This window comes from Nannospalax galili, unplaced genomic scaffold (genome assembly GCF_000622305.1).
Source record: "Nannospalax galili isolate Female #2095 unplaced genomic scaffold, S.galili_v1.0 scaffold1688, whole genome shotgun sequence".
NCBI classification, from domain to species: domain Eukaryota; kingdom Metazoa; phylum Chordata; class Mammalia; order Rodentia; family Spalacidae; genus Nannospalax; species Nannospalax galili.
The window spans coordinates 1872718-1880375 of record NW_008358621.1 but is presented as its reverse complement, the minus strand read 5'-3'; positions in this window follow the sequence as shown (position 1 = coordinate 1880375).

Sequence of the window (7658 nt, the reverse complement as noted above, 5' to 3'; positions counted from 1 at the left end):
GAGACAGAGACAGAGACAGAGAGAGAGACAGAGAGAGAGAGACAGAGACAGAGACAGAGAGACAGAGACAGAGAGAGAGACAGAGAGAGAGAGAGAGACAGAGAGAGAGAACATATCAAGGACAACTACTTACAGGAGTTAGTTTTCTCCTTCCACCACGTGAGTCCTGGGGACTCACACTCAGGTCATCAGATTTGGCAATAAGTACCTTTATCAGCTGAGCCTTCTTGCTGGCTCGGGAGTCAGTGCTTTTTAACAAAAGCAGCTTCTAAGTGCCTGTTTTTAACCAGATTTGGGGTGTATGTTGGTTAGTTTAAACTGTCAACTTACTGCAATTTAGAATCACCTGGAAAGGGAGTCTCAATGAGGCATTGTCTAGATTAGATTGACCTGTGGATATGTGTGTGGGGGAAGATGCACTCACTGTGGGTTACTCCATTCCCTAGGCAGGGGGTTCTGAACCATACGGGAATAGAGAAAGGAAGCTGAGCACCTGCTAGCACGCATTAATCCATTCTTTACCGCCCTTGACCAGATATGATGTGACCAGCTGCTTCAAATTTTGACAGCATCGTCTCCCCTGAGGTGATCTGGAACATGGATCTGTGAGCCAGGTAAATCCTTTCTCCCTTAAATTGGCTTTGTCAGGGTATTTGATCACAGCAACAGGGAAGGAGACTACATGCGACATAGTGCCTGGCTCCGGGGAGTCATCCACCTTGGCTGCACTCCACATGCTGGAGTTCTGAAACTGTATCTTGCAGGTCTTGCATAAGGTGCCTCATTTGCTGGTTGGTTTCTCCTGGTGTAGTTCAGCACAAGCCTTCTGCCAACTCTTGATGTCAGTTACCTTGTTCCTTCCTGGGTCCGTTTCCTTCCGTCATCTCAATGGCTTGACTAGCAAACTATTTCAACACTTGATACGAAAATGTTCTTCAATACTTAATACTGCCAATGTTCTGTGTCTAACACTGAAGTATAACAAGGTGGTACTGGACAGGAAGTTCTGCTCATCTAGAATGAGGGAAGGGTTTTCCTCAAAGGGTGTTAAAAGCAAAGCAAAGGACCAGTGAAAATATGACACAACCATGGTCATTTTGGACATGGAAGGACTTGGAAATTTGCTTCCTTTTTATACAAAGTTACCTGAGGATGTGGAACAGCCACCAAATGTGAGATGTCCCACCAGAGAAGACCGATCAGACACGGAGTGTTGCCAAAAGAAAGCCTTTATAGCTGGCCAGTGACTACACTGTGCATTCAATCACAAGTGCAGCCCTGAGCCTTCCCCAGGGTAGGCTTTATACAGAAAAACCACATCCTTGTCTGCTCAGGGGTGGAAAGGCACCCACCAGTTTCTCATAGCTGAGGGGCAGAAAAGTTCCCAACAGTTTCTTCCTGCAGGTGCAAGTCAAGTGGAGCAAGAAATACAGATGCCAGAAACAAGCAGTTAGCAAGAGCAGCCGGGTCCATGTTGATCTTTTCTCAAACCCATATCCAGGTGCAGCTGGGTCAAACTTTTCTATTCCCATACTTTGAGTCAACTGCCTCTAGTTTTCAGTTGCTGGGACTAGATGGGGCTGTAACATGGTGTAGCTACGGCCAACCCTGAGGTGCCCTATGACACTAAGAAAGTAAGCAAAGATGATGAAAATGCAAAGACGGAAAACACAAAGACCCACTGAGATTAAAAGAAAAAGTCACATAGGATTGGTATCTGTCCTGATAGGACTTTAATGCCAGCCTGAAGTATTTTGGTTTTGGGTATGGTGTGCATATGTGTGTGGTACATGTGAACATGTGTATGCAGGAGTGTGTGCCCATGTTTTGCACATACAGAGGCCAAAGGAGGATGTTGGGTGTCTCCCATTATCACTCTGTCCCACATCAGGCCAGACCAACAAAACATGGTTACCCAAGGAGAGAGCACAGGTTTTAAGCCAGGGTGGAGGATTCAGAATCAGGGACAGCCAACAATCAACATAGGGAAGTTGGTCAGGGTTCCCAGGGACCCTGGTGGAACCAGAGGGCTGCAAGGGCTGCAGTGGGAACCAGAGGCCTGAGGCACCCTATGCCAAGGACAGTAGGCCGGCTTTGGCCACTGTGTGGGCTCCCTGCCCCTGCCACCACACCAAACTGTCATCAGATGAAAAGATTAATCCCTGTGTGACTGCCACAGCTGCTGCCCTCCACTCTGACCTCCTTTCCCAGCCCCGACCATGGCCAGCAGAGGAAGTGGTGCAGGCAGTGCTTCTTTTTATATGCCGTGCCCCGCCATGGGCTGGCTCATGCCACACCACAGGCCCAGGGTCCCTGGTGACCATGTTCTAGACTGCGAGGGCCATCTGAACATCCAGGGTCCCCTCATTAGGCCACCCCACCTAGAAGGTTGGCCATTCAAGTTCACAGATGTCCGGAGTTTTCTGGGTGAGAAAAGGATGCCCCACTATCCACTGTGAAACCATCCTTAAAATGCTTAAGCATGCACCTCAGAGGAGTCTTAAGACAGCTCACCCCTCTCCCATGTTGCTGTAAGTGAAAGATTGACAGAAACACAACAAATGAGACCAGCACAAATACAGACAATGACAAAAGTAATACACAGTGGTCACCAAGCACTCATACACCAGTTTGTAAAACTTTGATTACAGAGGGTTGGTGATGTCTCACAAAGTTCCCTGGACACCAGGTTAGCAACTACATCTGGCCTCTCCTAAGTGTCCCCTACTAAAGGCACTTCAATTTGACTTACCTCTGGAGATTTTCAAAACCAGGTGACTTTCTATGATCTTCCAAAAAAATCTTTGGGGTGGGGGTATTGGGCAGCGGGGGCCAGAGGTCCTGGGACTATGGAACATCTCAGTTGGCACCTCCCCTAGGAGTCTGTCTGAACCTACTCTCCTTCCAACGTAGTTGGAGACAGAGACACCCCCAGGGTCTGAGGTCTAAATCTCTGGAAATATCGAGGGGGCCTCCAGATGTTTTAAGGTAACCCACTAGAGAAGCCCACTTAGACACAGAAAATAGCCAAAAGAAAATCTTTATAGCTGGCCAGTAACTACACTGGGTATTAGATCCCAAGTGCAGCCCCAAGCCTCTCTCAGGGTAAGCTTTTTAAGAATTTTTAAAATACATTTATTATTTTATGTGTGTGAGTATATCACCTGAGTGTATGTGAGTGCACCCATGTCATGCAATGCCGCAGAGGTCAGAAGAGGGCATCAGATTCCCATGGAACTGGAGTTAAGGATGGCTCATAGCCACCATGTTGGTGCTGGGAATCGAACCCGGGTCCTCTGCAAGAAGTCAGTGCTCTCAACCGCTGATCCCTCTCTCCAGCCCCAGGGTAAGCTTTTATACAGAAAAAAAATATATCATTGTCCGCTCAGGAGTGGAAAACTACCACCCCCACCCCCCGCCGCCAGTTTCTCATGGCTCAGAGGTAGAAAAGTTCCCAGCAGTTTCTTCCTGCAGGTGTAAGCTAAACGGGGTGGAACAGGAAATACAGAAGCAAAATAACAAGCAGTTAGCAAGAGTGGCCAGGTACATGTTGACCTGTTTCCTCAAACCCACACCCTGGTGCAGGTGGGCTCAACTGCCTCTTGGTTACAGTTGCTGAGAGCATCAAGGGCTGTAACATGGAGTAGCTATGGTCAGTCCTGAGGTGCCTCATCACATCTCCAGGCACTAAATCCCCTTTTAATATGTATTCATTCTATCAGTTCTGTTCCTCTAGAGACCCTTAATTAATATAGTCACTTACCCAGTTCTGGTGAGCCTCATGCATGTACGGCAGCCCATGCTAAGATCTGACACCAGATCTGACACCCCATCCATGCTGGATACACTCATTTTGCCCCCAGTGACTGCTGACTGCTGGCTGGGCCACCTGAGCATTCTTAATACTAGGGAAAGGATTTCAACTGGAGCTCCTGCCACCATTGTCCTTAGCCAAGAAAGAAAATCCTGGAACAAGCCTTCCAAAATGCTGATGATCCTCAATCCATCCTACATCTAAGAGAAAGAAAGGAGATTATTTTCTGGGAAAGGAATCTGGATACTCTCAGGGGGATAAAAAGAAGATGAGTGGGAGGCATGGTGTACACTATGGAGACACACAGGGGTGCATGTCCCCTAGAAGTGGCTTCAGACTTCCCTCAATGGTTTCTGGCTTTCCATGTCATGTGAAGTGGACCAGCAAGTAAATCCACCATCCAACCAACACAACATTCAACACACAGGATCTGCCCCAGTTAGCATATAATTGCAGAACCTTGGGCCAGGACACCCATAGTAGTAAATTCAACATAATCCTGAGTTTTGCAAGCAGGCAAAAAGCAGAAGCTTCCTCTCAGACATGCTGGAAGGTGCTGTCCACATTTGATGAAGATCTTTCCATCTCAATGAACTCAATCAAGAAAAGTCCTCAGAGGCATGCCCAGAGGCTATTCTAACCTAGATAACCTCTCACCAGTGTGCCCAAAGGCTTGTCTGATTGGTGATTCTAGATCTTGTCAAGTTGAAAATCAATATTAATCATAACGGTGACCCACTGAAGCTTTGTGTGATTTAGGAGTCTCAAATTGTATCTTGGTGGGGGGACCAACTTCTCTCCAGATTTGAACAACATAAATCAGCAGATCCCCTTCATTCTTTCTGTAATAATCCTTCTTTTTTTATTCTAGAAATGCTAAGCTGATGCTTGCTGTTAATTTATACATGCATTTTAACCAAATACTGAACTATCTACTTTTTGCCAGGCATTGTTTTGGGTACTAGAGACAGAACAGTGAACAAGACAAAGTCCCGTTTCCTCAAGGAATTCACATTCTACTAGGAATGAACAGAAGAAATAAATGTTAAATAAAATATGTCAAGTATCTAGAAAAGATAAGAATATCCCTGTATCATTGGCTTGTTGTTGTCAAAGCTACCATCCCATCACGTCACCTCTCTGATGAACGTTAGCAACCAGCAAGTTCCACAAGCTTTGCCCTTGGCAAGCAGGTGGCTGTCTTGCAAATTGTAGGTACTACTGGAAGCTAATGTGATGAATCTCTGTGCCATCTCTGCCTGGCATCCTATCCTAGGTTCTGTACTTCCCCCTGGGCCTATTATCTGCAACCCTCCTCCTGGTACCAATTTCCATATCAACTGATTTATTTGATGGTAAGTTAGAACAACTTATGATGGCTAACCTAAACCACAAATAAATTTTGTGAAAGGAAACCAGAAGGAGGAACTAACCTGCTAGGCTTTGGGCAGGAAGGACCCAGGAGTCTCTGTAGCATGACCTCATGGACAGGTTCTTTGAAGCACCAAAGACAGAATGGCTTTGTTCCATCTGCCTTAAGCTAGTGCAAGTTCTACTGAAAGACAGGTCCCAGGAGATGCATATTGGCTGGCTTAAGCCACGTGCTGCCTTTGGGTATGATGCCTCATGATGATTGGTATTTGTGTTGGTTAGTTTCTATATAAACTAGAATCACCTGAAAAAGGGAGTCTTAATGAGGCTTTTTGTTGGGAGATATATATATATATATAGTCTTTTTGAGACAGGGTCTCCCTGTAGCCCCAGCTGTCCTGGAACTCACTATGTAGACCAGGCTGACCTTGAACTCACAGAGATCCGCCTGCCTCTGCCTCCCGAGTGCTGGGATTAAAGGCATGCTCCACCACGTCCAGCTTGTTGGGATATTTTATCACAGAAACAAAATGAAACTACAACACAAACTCTGCTCATATAGAACGAGGGAGGGTCACTAGGGAGCACAGCTACGAATATAGCACAAGACAAAATCATGAACATATCTAAAACATCATGAGAGGCTTTTATTTTTTGCAACATTTTAGTAACTCAATTGCACGGTTCTTGACTGTGAACACTGTGTTGCAATGTCAAAAGGTTGGAGACACCTTCTAGAGGAAGAATAGGTGTGAGCTCCAAAGAAAGAGGCCAATGGTGCTGGGCAGGAAAAGGAAAGATGTTTGCTCACAGGCCTGGACATCTCTAACCCTGGCTCCCACTACACGCCCTTCCCGACCATCCACTGAACACTGTTGCTCAGCCTTCAAGGTCCCAATTCTGGTGACAGCGCCTTTCCTCGGCTCTCCTTAAAGGTTGGCTGTTAAGGATTGAATACAAAATGTCCCCTACAGGCTCATGCGTTTGAACACTTGACCCCCAGACTGTGGCAATGTTTGAGGACGTTGTAGAACTTTTAAGAGGTTGAGGCCAAGCTGGAAAAAGTGAGTAATATAAGGGGCAGGCTCACGGGTTATAGCCTAGCCTTGCTTCCAGACCCATAGCTCTCTGTTTCTCTGGTTCGTGAAGATGTAACAAACAGTGCTGCAAGTTTCCACCAGCATGGTCAGAACTGCTAACCACCAAGCCTTCCCCGCCATGATGTATCCCCTCAAACAGTGAGCCAAAATAAACCCTCCCTCAGGCTGCTTCTTGTCAGGTATTTGGTCACAGTAGGGAGAAAAGTAACAAATACAACATTCATCAGGATTGTCTCCTCCTGTGACTCTTAGGGTGCTCTGCACCATACCTCTGCTACAGACGCACGCATTTCCTCATCTGGGCACCCCAGGATCCCCACAGAGTCTCTTCATCTTCTCAGTCAACAGTGTTAGAAACATAAGTGTTTGCTAAGGTGAATGCATTGTATTCTTTCCTCTTTGTAAGGATTTGGTAGCCAGTTGTTTGAACCTATTCTGCATCTTTCCGGGCAGCTCTGAGGCGGCTGCTTCTGCTTTGGCAACTTTTTTATTTACGTTGGAAGCTTTCCTGGAAGCTCTGGGGTTGAGCTGCTTTCATTTTGAGATATGTGCTCTGTGTCTATATCCTTCTCATACATTTTAAAAAATATTTTTATTTATGTATATGAATGTGTGCATATGCCCCCATGTGTCCTGGTGCCTGTAGAGGTCAAAAGAAGGTGTAGGAATTCCTAGAGCTGGAGCTACAGATGGTTGTGAGCTGTCCAACATGGATGCTGGGAACCAAACCCAGGTCCTCTGGAAGAACAGCAAGCACTCGTAACTGCTGAGCCATCTCTCCAGCCCCTTCTCATGTTATTTTTGTTTGAGGTACTGGGAACCCCAAAGCCCTGGTAGGCAAGTGCTCTACTACTGAGCTACATTCCCAGCCCTGATTTATATCTCCTGTTGCTGGCATTTCCCACATTCATTGTTTCTCTTTGTACAGGGAATGCCATCTGCTTTGTTCTTGATTGGCAGGAGCTAGCTGGGCCATTCTTGACATGGTAGCTTCCTGGGTGTTACTTACACATCCCGTAACACTAATTACAGCAAAATTCATATCCCTGGATTGAGATTGAGATCTTGGTTTTGTTTTGTTTTTTTTTAATGAGTCCAAAGGGGGTGGAGAGATGGCTCAGCATTTAAGAGCACCCTGCTCTTGCAGTGACACCCACACTGGGCAGCTCCCAACCACTCAGAACTCCAGTTCCAGGGAATTTGACACATTCTTTTCTGGCCTTCATGGGCAGACACACACACACACACACACACACACACACAAATAAATTTTTAAAAATTTAACATCTCCAGAGACCAGAGACCAGATGTTCTGAGTTTTTCACTGGTACCAATTTTTTTTTTTTTTTTTTTTTTTGGACCGGGTCTCCCTG